We start from the raw sequence: 15,246 nt of genomic DNA on the forward strand, positions 1-15,246 counted from the left end.
GCCATCAGTAGAAATTGTTCACCCGAAAGCTAGCCTTCCACTGGGATCAGAATCCATGATCCATCTAACTTGTAATTTTTCATTCATGATTTGTTGACCTTGTTTCAGTTGGAGGCATCCAGAGCATACACTCTGCTTTCCCGTTGTTTCCACAGGAAATCCAAATACCTAAGAATGTTATCATTTCTGATGCCACTGTGAAAGATATTTTTGGAATCCCACCGTAAGATACTATCATTAATGTTATAATATTACTGTTCTCAATAGTCCGGATCTCCCCAAAGAACTCTCTACCCTCCTCACTCCAAGTGCAGACTCCAGTTTATCATGCTCCTGAACGTACTTCTAATAGTTTCACTCAGGTTATCCCCTAAAGTGCACAAGTTAATTTCATACCACTCCAAGTTCTTATTCCTAAACTACCAGAGTGGGATTGGTCCTCAAGCTTATGTTCTCCCTTGAAGAAATACCGTGCTTCCTTTCTCTATGTCTCTCTTTGCTTCCTTTGTTAAACGAGTATTCTCTCTTGAACATATATTCCATTCCACCCTACACCGGTTTAACAAGTTTCTAAGTGTTTTTCAGTAAAATCTATTTTGCTTCACTAAACTAAAAATTTTAAACCACCAGAGCATTGTTTAAACCAATATTTCTATCCTTTAAACCAAAAATTTTGAAAATGAAAGGGAGTAAATCAATGGAATACTACTCAGCTGTATGAAGTGAAATCTTATTATCTGTATAAAATTGGATCACATGAGGATATTATATTTAGTGACATAAACCAGGCAGAGAAAGATAGGCATCATACAAGTTCATGCATATGTGGTTTATGGAGAAAACAAATTAAAAGGATAAAATGAGACAGACAAACGACTAAAACATTATTTATATTCTATGATTTATAATTCAATTAATAATGGTTTCTCATACACATAATTCCAACATGACACTCCTAATTCTCTCAAAAAATAAACCCTCCCTCTCCCCCAAACCCACATAATCCCTCCTTCCCAATCCCCTGACTCAATTGTGTGGATCAGTTCTCCCCTTACATTGGCCTTGAACCTTTGTTTCTACCTTGCTGTGTGTCTTTACATCCCACATATGAGAAAAATCTCTCTGTATCTGTTCCTTTCCTTAAGGCTAACTTTACATGCATGATATCCTCTAGTTTCATCCAATGTTGAAAATTGCATAGTTTTGATCTTTTCAAAGCAATAAAAACAAACTTTAGAACCATGAGACTATTTAATTACCAGATGGAAAGGTGTAATCAAAGTGGAAAAACTGAACAATGGTGAATGACAGAGTAGGCCTTTCAGTAGTGAGTGTAATATGATACATGAACGTTGATTCTGCATAGTCCTAAAATTTATGAAATTCTAGTAATTCTATAATGTAATTTTAAATAATCAAAACAGTATTTAAATAACTTACATTTATCTATGATTTTGACATATATTTTGTGTCAAACTATCAGAAATAAAAATAATGTTAGATAGAGATATTGTGTATCACTATACTTTTAAACAAGAGAAGTGCTGAAAATTTCTGTGTCTTGATGAACTGTCATATAAATTGACTACTTGGGTTTTTCCCAAGAAATGTTTTTGGAAGGAAAACTTTATTGAAACTCTGTGACTTAAGTTGTTTTTCTAAAATGTAGTTACTAATAACTCTAAGAATAATAATGCATACATGAATAAAATTTTTACATTTCATATGGTTTACATAGGAGGAAGTATAAAGAAAACATAATGAAAAATATGTATCACAGAACTGAAAAAGAAGTGTATAGATATCAATGAAATCTGGGATCTGTAGCAAGCAGCATAGTACAGTAATTTATTGAGAGCAGACCCAAGAGTAAGCCCTGAATAACAGTGGATGTGGTTTCAAACAAAACCAAATAAAACAGTCCAATAAGGTTATTAATAAATTGTTCCACATATACAATATGAAAAGTATATTCTATTTTAGAAAAATATGCTAGCCAAAAAATGGAATAGAAGGTGATTTTTGAGTGCACACTGTACCAGTCCATCAAACAGAAAAGATTTACCAGTAACTACATAACAAAAAGAAAATAGGAATAAACGTGATTGTATTTCATAGTCAAGAAATGTTTTAAATGAGTAAAATACAGAAAGAAACTTCGTAAGTACAAAAAAATTATTCTCATCAATACCTTTGAATATTAACCAGCAAACAACACCTGTTAAAATAGCATAGGATTTCACTTTATCACACAAGAAACACAAAAGACCATTTAAAAAGTGATCATAAAATATTACAAATTTACTTTCAACACCTAGATTAGAATTATCTTTATCAGTCAGGAAAAAGTTCTTCTCAATGTTTAATAAATGAGCACCAAAATTCAATAAAATATCTTTAATGTAGGAAAACTCAGAATTCACAAATATGACAAAAATGTGTAATTAGACATGTGATACTTGATTTTTCTATGTCCTCTTAGGATCTAAAAACAGAAGTTGACTATTATCAAAATACTCTCATAGTAGGAAGAAAAAATCTCATGAAATAGCATTTGTAAAGATGACAAGCAGCTTTAACCTGGAACCTACTTACCACACAAATGAATCAACAATTCTCCTGATTCAAGTTAGAATAAACCATTTTTTAAAAATATTAACAGGCTGCCTGTACGTGTACTTAAAAACCAGAACGTAATAAAAACATTGAAGATTTATTGTCTTCAACCCCCCTAGATAACCACTATTAGCTATATATGGGAAGCATCATCTCTAAAGCTGTTTATATTCCAAATTGTCAAGTACCAAGTACTGTGTTGTAAGAGATAATAAGGAAAAAAGCCAGCAAGGATGACTTTCTGATAAACTGCTTTTCCTACTGGTACCCTAATCAAGGCATAGTATACTTTCTAGTCCTGGCATTTTTTGAAGTAAATTGCTTTGACTTGTTCTCAGTGTATTTATCTCAGCATATTTAATATATATTCTTTCTTTTTTGATTTTAAATCTTTGGTTCTCTTCAACATTCTGTCCAAACGTTTTCCCCTTCCTTGATAATCGCCGTCCATATTCTTTCTTTCTTTCTTTCTTTCCTATTTTATTCTCCCACATATCGTCTTGGTTCTATTGGTCAATGTTTGAAGAAAGTGATCCCAAACTTTCTTACCTTTGAGGGCTTGCCTCTCTACCGCTCAGCACTCCACACTATCCCCATGCCCCATATTTTCTTATTACCTGGTTTAATTGGAAAACTCAAAGATAAAGGATTATTACTGTGTAATAGCACTATATTTAAACTACTGAAGTATAAATACAAGTGGAGAGACCATTACAGAGAAAACATGCTAGTATATATTAACAGTTTTCCACAGCATATACATTTTCTGTTTCTGTCAAAATACTGTCTCTGATTTATATTTTTTCAATGGATATCATGTAAAATTCTCTATTAAAAACAAAAAGAAACACAGAGAATCAACACTCATACATATATATGTGTATTTGAGCTTGTAAACATTTCTAAAATATAATGTAATCAATGAGGAAAAGCACTTTGTATATAACAGAACGAAAGCCAATGTCAAAAATCACACAGCAAATGTACAAGTCAAGCTAAAATGAGGCTTATAAAATTCTACTTGAATACTTTCTTTCATTACTACATGTTGTTTTTACTTGACTGCTAAGTTTAGGGATGATATATCTAATAAAAAGCGTTGAAATGTATTATTCTTTACCTGCCATGGTCAGAGAAGAGGAAATACCGATGAAAGGTAGACGAGAAGAGGAGACGGTACGAGAGTATGTCTGAACACTGAAGCGGCTTAAGACCACAAGTGTCCAGTACAGATGACTGGTCGCTGGTGATTGGTCATTGGTCACTGGTCACTTGCCATGATGATTCAAATTTGTTTACAAACAATTGCATGGGCACCCCAGATTCTACAAGTTGGTAGTTGGATGGGTGGGAGAATGATGTCATAAAGTAGGCAGTTGAAAGGTAGAGGCTAGCCAATCATGAGGTCAGATTCCCAAGAAGAAGACCGGATTGGATAGAGAGAGAGGTAGAATGAAGCAGGCTAGGGAGATGGAATCCTACAAGACAGTTATAACAGTTTCACCTTCGTCAGACTCTTGTGTTAGAAAAATACTCCCATTATACTCAAGAGCTTAGGTATTTCATTAACACATCAAGAAAATTATGAAATAATCGTTTATATTGCACTGTTAAAGAAACAACATTTGGTATTACTAGTATATTTTATATAACGTTTACAGCACAGCGGGTAGGGTATTTGCCTTGCAGGAGGTCAACCCTGATTCCGATTCCTCTGCCCGGCAAGCTACCCAGAGTATCTCGTCCACATAGCAAGAGCCTAGCAAGCTAGCCATGACGTATTCAATAGGCCAAAACCAGTGGCAACAAGTCTCACAATTTCTTGTAAGATGTTACTGGTTCCCGCTTGAGCAAATTGATGCATCGAGGGAGCATAGTGCTACAGTGATATGATTGAAAAAAAAATGGTGGTTTCTTTCAATATGACAACACTTACTATGATAAGTTGTAGATGAATCGAGATGTGTTAAAATGTAAATATAAAGGTAAAGGTAAAGGTAAATGCCCTCCCGTTGATTGTCGATTTGCTCGAGCGGGCCCAATAACGTCTCCATTGGAGACTATGTTGTTACTGTGTTTGGCGAATCGAATACTCTCAGTAGCTTGCCGGGCTCTCCGAGAGGGGCGGGGGAATCGAACTCAGGTCGGCTATGTTGGCCGCTTGTAAGGCGAACGCCCTACTGCTTGTAAATGCACAGGTATCTTATTTGTACAAAACAAACAGTTGTTCTCCGTTTAAAACTGTAGAAGATAAAGAAAAACATATGCTCATTTGTGTCAAAATTTTAGAATCTGAAAGAAAAATTTAAAATTCAAATTACGTGATCAAAAAACAAGTAAAACCAACAAATTCTGGCAATTAATATGATAGTCAAAGTATGAATGTTTTTAATAAATCAGTGTTGTGAAATAAATCAGTATTTAGCTAGTAAACTTGTATAGAAAAAATAAGCATAAACCATGATCATATAATCTGTATTGAAAGAAGTGTAAATGACTAGTAAACACAAGAGCAATTTCCTTTTTTAAATTTTTTTTTTGTTTCATTAGTGAAACACCATGAGGTACAACTGTAGACTTACAAGTTGTTGTGCTTGGGTTTCAGTAATACAATGATCGGGTACCCATCCCAGCACCAGTGCCCATTCTCCACTCCAAACAATCCCAGTATCCCTCCCAACCCCCATCCCCATCCCACCCTGCCTCTTTGGTAGGGCACTCCCTTTTGTTCTGTCTCTCCCTTTGGGTGCTGTGGTCTGCAGAAGAGACATTGGGTGGCAATCCTCTTCGGGCCTTAGACTACTTTCAGCAGGCATCTCCCTTCCTGGGCAGATCTTCCCAGCACCATTTATTGGGTGCTCCCTTCTCTATCTGCGCTGCCTTTACCCCTAGAGAATGCAGTTGGCCTCTAAGCCATGGAGTGAACAACCTGATATTTATCACAGCTGTTCTTGGTTGTTAGTCTCTTATTTTGTTACTTTATGTTACCCAGATGAATGCAACCTTTCTATGTCTGTCCCTCTCTTTCTGACTCATTTCGCTTAGCATACTTTTTTCCATGTAGTACCACACAAGAACAATTTTCAAGCTCACTAGTAGACAAAGAGCACAAATTAACATGAGAAATTAAAATTTCCCCACAAATTACAAATATTTAAAAATCAGGTAATATCTTTTCCTAAAGATGATCAATATATCCTAGATATATCAAAGAATCTAAGAAAAAGTATGCCATGAATGTATAAAATATATGCAGATAATTTATTTGATTGGAACCCAGACTTAGTATAGGGATTAAAGCAATTACCATGCACACAGTCAACCCAAATTAATGGCTGGCTCCACCAGGAATGACCCTTGAGCACAGAGTCAGAAGTCCCAAGCACCACATACTATGGCCCAAATACCCCACAAAAGCAGAAATATAATTTATCACTTATTACTATAAAATACAAGTGTATTATAAAGTCCATTATAAAATGCATTATAATTTTTTAAAATGTATCACAATGCACAGATTTCTATACCACACATATCACTACTTAGACAATGTAAGTAAATACTATTAAAAAACCATCTTCAAAAAAAAAAAACCATCTTCTTGGTCAATAGCAAACTAATAATTTTGGGGGCTTTCAAAAATTATATAGGAATTAGCAACCTTAACCTCTATGTTACTCAAGTATCAGTTATATGTTTTTCTTTTCTTCCTTTTTTGTGGCGAAGGGAGCGCACCCAGATGTGCTCCGGGCTCACTTTTGACTCTGTATGCAGAGATCACTTCTGGAAGTCTCAGGATTCTGGGGATTGAACTCAGATTCGCTGCATACAAACCCTCTACAAATTGCACTAACTATGTGGCCCATATGTTTCTTTTTAAATAACATTTTAATAAAACATTTTAAATAATTTTTTTAAAAAACGTTTTTAATGAAATATTTCATTAAAAAGATTAATATAGAGAAATACTCTTTTAATGATTAAAGTAAATTTAAAAATTGGAATAATACTTGGTAAAGCATAGGAACATAGCAGAAATATATGATGAAATATACGATGGTATATATCTTATTTGTAAATTTGTAACTGTAACACATTGTCCTTTTCCATTTCAAGGATGAGATGAATCCATAGAGTAGATTCGTTCACTCACAATACTATATTCTCTCCTGGATGCTTTTTAAAACTACTTGCCAATGTGACTGTTTCTAAACTTTTTGAGTACTATAGCCCTGTTTATAATTGTTAGATCTTTCTCTTGTTTTATTTTTACTTTATGTTCCAATCTTAATGGTATCACCGTCTACTCAGTCAACCTAGCTAAACCCTAAGGTTTCTTCCAATTTCTCCTGCACAAGTCTCTGCTTTCTGACAAAAGGGAGGACCTCAGAATGCTGACATCAATCTAATACCCAGGGCCGCAGGAGATAATGTAGTGCTTATGGAAATTGTCTCACATGCTCTCAATTTGACTCCCAGCAGCACCTGATTGCCAGAGTATCAAAGACTGTATAGCCTCAGAGGACACCAAGCACCATGGACACGTTTTCTGAGAATTGCCTGTGGGGCCCCCACACCTCCTGAGCATTGCTTTAAAGACTCTGTCAGCAACCAAAAATATATAATGTCAGAGAAACATGTACTTGTCTTAAATAGGTACCCTCACTTTTGGTGAGTTTCACAAGGAAATATTGCGTGAAAACGTAAATCAAAGATCAGGGGAGACAGTGTAAATCATGTGAGTACAGATCATATATTTGGTGAAATGTGTTAAGATTCAGATGCCCTAGTCTTCGCACCAGGGATATTCCTTCAAAAACACCCCCATTTTACTGGAAGGGTGCTATGACTGAAACTCAATTATGAACAACCTTGTAACTGTGTATCTCTTGGTGATTCTAATTATTAAAGTAATTTTTTTTAAATGCACCCATCAAAGTTTCCTTTTTACCACTAAATGGGAAAGATACTTTCTAATACTTATCCTCACCAAAAGCTCAACAGAGTGTGATGATTGCCAAAAAATGTCCTCCCTTGCATTTTTGTCATGATACTTATTAATACTTAACTCTTCGTTTTTTTCCCTCTTCTCATGCCAAATCTTTAGTCTCCCTTGCAAGCTCCTCAAACATTATCGATTCAATACTGTTGCTCTTTGCCACTGCTTCTCTTGACTTCTTGTCCATGAACTGATTCTAAAACATAACATACCTGCAATTACAGTATTCATGCCAGAGACAAGCATTGATGTATCTTTCGGTTTAGCATTTTCAAGCTATTTGCACACAGGTGAGTAACATTTTTTTTTTCCTACTGAGAACACAAAAATAGATATGCTGGTTTTCAAAGTTCTATCAGTAGTCTGAGCTACCAATTAAGGATATATATTTTTAAATTTTTATTGAATATCTGTGAGATAGACCATTACAAACTTCATAATTTGCTTCCAGTCATACAACGATCCAACATGCTTCTCTCCACTAGTGTAAATTTCCCACCACCAATGTCCCTGGTTCCCTACAACATCCCCCAACACCCTACCCCACCCCCAGCCTGTCTCTATGGCAGGCTCTTTAAATTCTTTCTCTCTCCTTTTAATTTTGTGCATTATTGTTCTCATACAGGTACTAAGAGGTCATCATGTTTGTTCAAGGAATTTAGTATTTTTATTGGGGGGGTCACATCCGGCGATGCTCAGGAGTTATTCCTGGCTCTGCACTCAGGAATTACTCCTGGCGGAGCTCAGGGAACCATATGGGATGCTGATATTCGAACCCGGGTCGGCCGCATGTAAGGCAAACATCCTACCCACTGTGCTATCATTTCATCATATCCGAAATTTCAGCTGTTCTATTTCAGTGAAATCCATCCTGAGACAATGTAATGAGACTAGGGCATGGTGGAGATTTTGGTTTGTGGGAGCAAGTGGCTGCCCTGAGTTCTGGTTGCGTGGGCAACAAACTAACCTGCCTCCCTCCGATTTACCCTAGTATGTTCTGCCGTGTGCAGGTCCAAGGTTAACTGTGACTTTTGATCTCTTTCAAGATTTATTTATAGGTCACTTAAGCAAGACCAATACATTAGCTTGTATAGCTGAGCCAGGGGTGGTTTGAGAACATGACTCCCACATATCTTTTGGGAGTTTAATTTCTTGGGAAACTTAGTTCTGAGGTGTTGGGATCCAGCCAGAGGCACAGTGGAAATCTGGGGTTATCAGGCAGCATGATGGCACCATTAGACTGTAGATGTACTCACCTCGAGGGTGCTGGTTGGCTTCCTGGAGGCACTGCACCCCCAGACTAACAAATATTCATTGAATTAATGAACGAATAATCAACATTTTCAAAATGTGTCACTTTATTGCATTTTAGAAGGGTAACTTCTAACAGGGAAATCATTTTCATGGTATAATCAAGACCTCCGGTTCATTCTTAACATATTTAATAAAAGCTACACATTTTGGAAATTCATACAAAGAAATTCTTTATATTATTTGTCTTCATAATCTACTTGTAAATTACTCAGATATCACCGTTTATACCACTGTTCTTAGCATAGAAATTTACAGATAGAAAGTGTTTAGTAAAATTTCATTTTGGGGGCTGGAGCAATAGCACAGGGGTAGGACGTTTGCCTTGCATGCAACCAAACTAAGTTCGATTCCCAGCATCCCATACGGTCCCTCGAGTACCGCCAGGAGTAATTCCTGAGTGCATGAACCAGGAATAACTCCTAAGCATCGCAGGGTGTGACCCAAAAAGAAAAAAAATCATTTTGGCACTTCTGTTGAATATAGTACTGGAATTACTTGCAATAGGAGTTATATAAAAAAAGATATTAAGGGTAGTCATGTAGGAAAAGTAGAAATCAGGCTCTCACTATTCACAGAAGATGTGATACTATATTTAGAGAATTCTAAAACCTCTACCAAAAAACTCCTAGAAACAATAGATTTATATGGTAAAGTTGCAGGCTATAAAATGAATACCCAAAAGTCTATGGTTTTTCTATATGCAAATAATGAGAGAGAAGAAAGTGACATGAAGAAAGCAACCCACTCACAATCATGCCTCAGAAAATCAAGTATCTCAGAATCACCTTAACTAAGGAAGTGAAGGACCTATACAACAGAAAATAAGAGGACACGAAGAAATGGAAACATATCTCCTGCTTATGTATTGAGAGAATTAACATTGTCAAAATGACAATACTCCCCAAAACATTGTACAAATTCAATGTGATCCCTATAAAGATACCCATAATATTCTTCAAAGAAGTTTATCAATCACTCCTGAAATTCATATGGAACAACAAACGCCCACGAATAGCTAAAGCAATACTTGGGAAAAAGACGATGGGAGGCCTCACCTTCCCCAACCTCAAACTCTACTACAAAGCGATAATAATTAAAACAGCATGGTACTGGAACAAAGGCAGAGCCGCCGACCAATGGAACATCATTGAATATACTGACACACACCTTCAAATATATGTTCATCTAATCTTTGATAAGGGAGCAATAAATGTGAAGTGGAGCAAGAAAGACTTCTTTAACAAACGGTGCTGGAAAAACTGGACAGCTACATGCAATAAAATGGGCTCAAACCTCTACCTAACAGCAAGCACAAAAGTCAGATGAAAATGGGTCAAAGACCTCAACATCACAACAGAATTCATCAGGTACATTGAAGACAAGGTGGGCAAAACCCTCCACGACATTGAAGCTAAAGGTATCTTCAAAGATAACATGCCACTGGCCAAAAAAGTGAAAACAGAGATGAACAAAGGGGACTATCTTAAATTAAGTAGCTTCTGCACCTCAAAGGAAACAGTGACCAGAATACAAAGACAATCTACAGAATGGGAAAGGATATTCACCCAATGCCTATGTAATAAGGGGTTGATATCAACAATATACAAGGCTCTGGTTGAACTCTACAAGAAGAAATCATGCAACCCTATCAGAAAATGGGATGATGAAATGAACAGTAACTTTCTCAAAGAAGATACCAAATGGCCAAAAGGCACATGAAAAATGCTCTTCATCACTAATCATCAGGGAAATGCAGGTACAACCAACAAAGAGATATCACGTCACACCACTGAAACTGACCCACATCCAAAAGAACAAAAGCTACCGGTGTTGCCGTGGATGTGGGGAAAAAGGGACTCTCCTTCACTGCTGGTGGAAATGCGGACAGGTTCAGCCGTTTTGGAAAACAGTATGAACGGTTCTCCGAATACTAGAAATTGAGCTCCCATTTGACCCAGCAATATCACTCCTGGGAATATAGCCTGGAGAGGCAAAAAAGTACAGCCGAAATGACATCTGCACTTGTATGTTCATTGCTGCACTGTTCACAATAGCCAAAATCTGGGGAAAAAAAACCCTAGTGCCCAAGAACAGATGACTTGTTAATGCCACTTTCTTTCATCTACACAGTGGAATTCTATGCAGCTGTTAGAAAATAAGAAGTCATGAAATTTGCATAAAGTGGATCAACATAGAAAGTGAAATGAGTCAGAAAGATATGGACAGACATCGAAAGATTGTACTCATCTGTGGAATATAAAGTAACAGAATAAGAGACTAATACCCAAGAATAGAGTGATAAGGACTAGGAGGTTTGCTCCAGGCCTTGGAAGCCGACATCACATGCTGGGGGGAAAGGCAGCTCAGATAGAGACCAGAACACCAACTAAAGGGTATTTGGAGGACCCGCTCTGGGTGGGAGATGCATGCCAAAAGTAGACCATAGAGCCATTCTTTCTGCCCCACCAAGATCACGATTTGACTCTCACAAGAGGCTATCCAGCATGACCACAGCCCCAGAGGCATATGGATCCAATTCGGAACCCAGAGGCTTTGGGCAGAAATGTGACTGAACTATGCATTAAGCTACGGCACCATTCTCCCTCAGGTGGGAAAGGGTATTTGTCGCTTCTGCCTTTCTCCCCCCTGGCGGCACGATGCCCACCACCTCAGAGATTATTGGACAGCCAGGTATGAGCTAGGGTGACAGGGCAACTACAGTCTCGTGGGATTGGGGGTGAGGGGTAAAACTAGCCCATTCGTCCTGCCAGCCAAGACCATGAGTTGCCCACCACGAGTGGCTCTCTGGCATGCCATGGCCCCAGAGAAAAAAAGAGCATGCCCTGCCACAAAGGCATGTTTTGGGGCATGGTGGGAGGAATACTGGTATCATGCACCAGTTACATGTCCATTCGTCCTAGCCCTGAGATTTTAGCAAGTGCCACATTGGAGGTTTTTTCACGGTCAGGGAAATGAGATACTTCATTGTTACTGGGTTTTGGCATATAGAACACACCACGGGTAGCTTGCCAGTCTCTGCCATGTAGGCAAGATACGCTTGGTAACCTGCCATGTTCTCTGAGAAAGAGAACTGGACAATATGAGTTGTTATCTTATCAACAAGATCCAGTATCTGGATCTTGGCCATTGATGGGATTACATGGCTCCAGAGGCAGTCCGTGGGTGTAACACTTAGCTACTGGAAGATGGGGGAACTGGATGGAGGAGGCCCATTCTTGGTCCGAGCAGTCTTGAATATCTCAGCCCCGGGTCCCGCACACCTGGGTTCCTCTGCCAGTTCCTTCATGCATGAGGCTCCTTCAAGTGTGGTGAGAGTGGTCTTAAGCATAACTATGGCTGGTTGCAGAGGTCTTCAGCTGCCAGGTCTCTGCTCGGGGTGGTGAGGGAAACTCAACCCACCCCCTCCAAGGGGCCCCAGTGAGGAAAGCCAGGTGCGGCATCAGGAGACTGCCATTTCAGAGATATTTGGACTTAATTTTTGATCGAAAAGTACACATCATTCAAACAGTTGTATGTGCTTAGTAATAAAATATTACACACATGTTCAATCACCTAAGAAAGCCCATTCTGCTCAGAGAACTAGATTTTTAATTACAGGTCTGTTTTGCCCATGTGGAATGACTGAGAATCACTATGAGTAGATATAAAACTCACTATACACCCAAAGATGCACACAGGTTACTTTGAGTCATCTGTGTTGTTAATGTGTCTGGGCCATTAAACTACATTGAGACCCTTTTTCTGTCCTTTACAGGAGCCTCATGAGTCTCACATTCCCTTCAAGTTTAACTTGTAATAAAGTGGAATGAAATCATCAATATGCTTCTCACCTCTTCCTTCAGGAGAAAAATCCTACTTACTTTCAAGGTGGTCAAAGTGCGGACAACGCCATCCACCGTTTTCTGGAGATGTACACGGGACCGAGGTGAGAATAGCAAAAGGCTCCAGTTTAATTTTCTTAATGAAGATTTCAGGGAAGAGCATTAAACAACACTGATTCTCTATCTTCCAAAAGAATTATTTTGCAAAACTGATGCCCTGGGTATGGTAAAATATAATATTGTAAAAACCATACTTTTCCTTCTGGGACATTAATGTTCTAAATTTATCACTTCAAGCTCCTTTGAAATACCTTCCTAGATTGGGAATCACTGTCTGCCATAGGAGTGAGTAAGGACAACACTCAGAGAAATCAGAAGAGAAAAATAGGGGAAAAAATCAACTCTTATACTGAGTTTGGCAACACATATGCTAAAATTGAAATGATACAGAGATTAGCATGATCCTTACACAGAGATGACAGGCCAACTTGTAAAGTGTTCCATATTTTTCTTGCATTAAGAATTAACAGGGCTACTTTAAGCTAAGACAAGCCCCACAAGTACTCCAAATTTCGACATAAAGATAGCAACAATCCCTATCACAATGATCTCTCTCAACGTCAATGGACTAAATACACCAATTCAGAGGCACAGGACGGCAGGATGAAATAGAAAACTGAACCCAACATTCTGCTGCCTGCAAGAAATACATCTGAGCAATCAAAGCAACCATGGGCTAAAAGTAAAAGGCTGGAAAACAATTCTTCAAGAAAAGAACACCTCCAAAAAGCTGCAGTGGCAATACTAGTATCAGACCACATGAACTTCAGACTAAAGGTTATAAGAGACAGTGAAGGTCATTTCTTAATGATCATGGGATATGTACATCAGAAAGAACTCACCCTCCTCAATGTAGATGCTCCTAATGACAGACCAGCAAAATACGTAAAAACAACTTCTAATAGACTTAAAGAAAAACATTGATAGCAACACAATACTAGATGGAGATTTCAACAGTACTTTCTCACTTCTCAATAGATCAAACAGACAAAAACTCGGCAAGAAAATATTTTATTTGAGGGAAGTAATGAACAACCATTGGCTTAGAGAAGAAATCAAGGAGGAAATAAAAAGATTCCAGAAAAAATGACAACGAGGAACTACCAGAACTTGTGGGACAGAGCAAAAGCAGTTCTAAGAGGAAAGTTTATAGCTCCGCCAGAATTCAACTGGAAGAAAGAAAGGGCCTACAAAAATAACTTACAGCTCAAGATTTTGGAAAATGACCAAGAAAAGGAGTCCAAACTAGCCAGGAGGAAAGAAATAATAAAACCTGGAGCAGAAATCAATGAGATATAATCCCAAAATACAATTCAGAAGACCAACAAAAGCAAGACATGGTTCTTTGAGAAAATAAATAAGATCGATAAACCACTAGCAAGACTCACAAAAAGAAAAGAGAAAGAATCCTAATAAACCGAATCAGAAATGCAAAGGGAGGCATCATAATAGAAACTACAAAATCCATAGGATCATCAGAGATTATTTTGAGAATCTTTAAAGCAGGAAATGAGAGAATCTGAAATAAATTGATAAATTACTGGATTCCAATTACCTCCCAAGGCTGAACAAAGAACATTTTGAAAACTCGAACCCATCACTACAAGGAAATTGAAATGATAATCAAAAGTATCCCCCAAAACAGGAGCCCAGGCCCAAATGGATTCACTAATGAAGTATTTCAAACCTTTCAGGAGGACCTACTGCCAATATTTTTTAAGATTTTCCAGGAAATTGAAGAAACAGAAATACTCCCAAGCAATTTCTATGAGGCAAAGATCACCCTGATATTCAAATCAGACAGAGAAACCACAAAAAAGAAAATTACAGACCTATTTCTTTGATAAATACAGATGCAAAGATCCTCAAGATTATACCAGCAAAGAGAAATCAGAAACTCCTCAAAAGGTCACACTCTATGACCAAGTAGGTTTATCTTGCGGATGCAAGGATGGCTTAACATTCTCAAGTCAATCAACAGAATACACCATCTCAATAAAATAAAGATAAAAATCATATGATAATATCAATAGTTGTAGATAAAGCATTTGATGAGATCCAGCACCCATTCATGATGAAAAACTCTCAACAAAATGGGAGTTGAAAGTACTTTCCTCCATCTAGTCAAAGCAAACTACTACAAACCCACACCAAGCATTATTCTCAATGGGGAAAAACTAAAGGCTTGGAGAAAAATCAATGAGCTAGATTCCCAAAATACAATCAGGCACAAAACAAGTTACCCACTCTCACCACTCCTATTCAACATAGTACTTGAAGTACTTGCCATATGATTTTGGTAAGAAAAAGATATCAAGGGCATCCAGATAAAAAAAGGAAGAACTCAAGCTTTTACTATTTGGAGACGACATGATAGTATACTTAGAAAATCCCAAAGAATCTAGCAAAAAGATC

At 37.6% G+C, this 15,246-nt stretch overlaps 1 pseudogene; it reads left to right on the top strand.

Annotated features, from left to right (window-relative positions):
- Nucleotides 1–13,182: 13,182 nt before the first annotated feature.
- Nucleotides 13,183–13,281, top strand: LOC130036952 (uncharacterized; annotated as a pseudogene).
- Nucleotides 13,282–15,246: the final 1,965 nt, after the last annotated feature.

The sequence above is a fragment of the Sorex fumeus genome, unplaced genomic scaffold, assembly GCF_029834395.1.
Source record: "Sorex fumeus unplaced genomic scaffold, SorFum_2.1 ptg000070l, whole genome shotgun sequence".
Classification (NCBI taxonomy): domain Eukaryota; kingdom Metazoa; phylum Chordata; class Mammalia; order Eulipotyphla; family Soricidae; genus Sorex; species Sorex fumeus.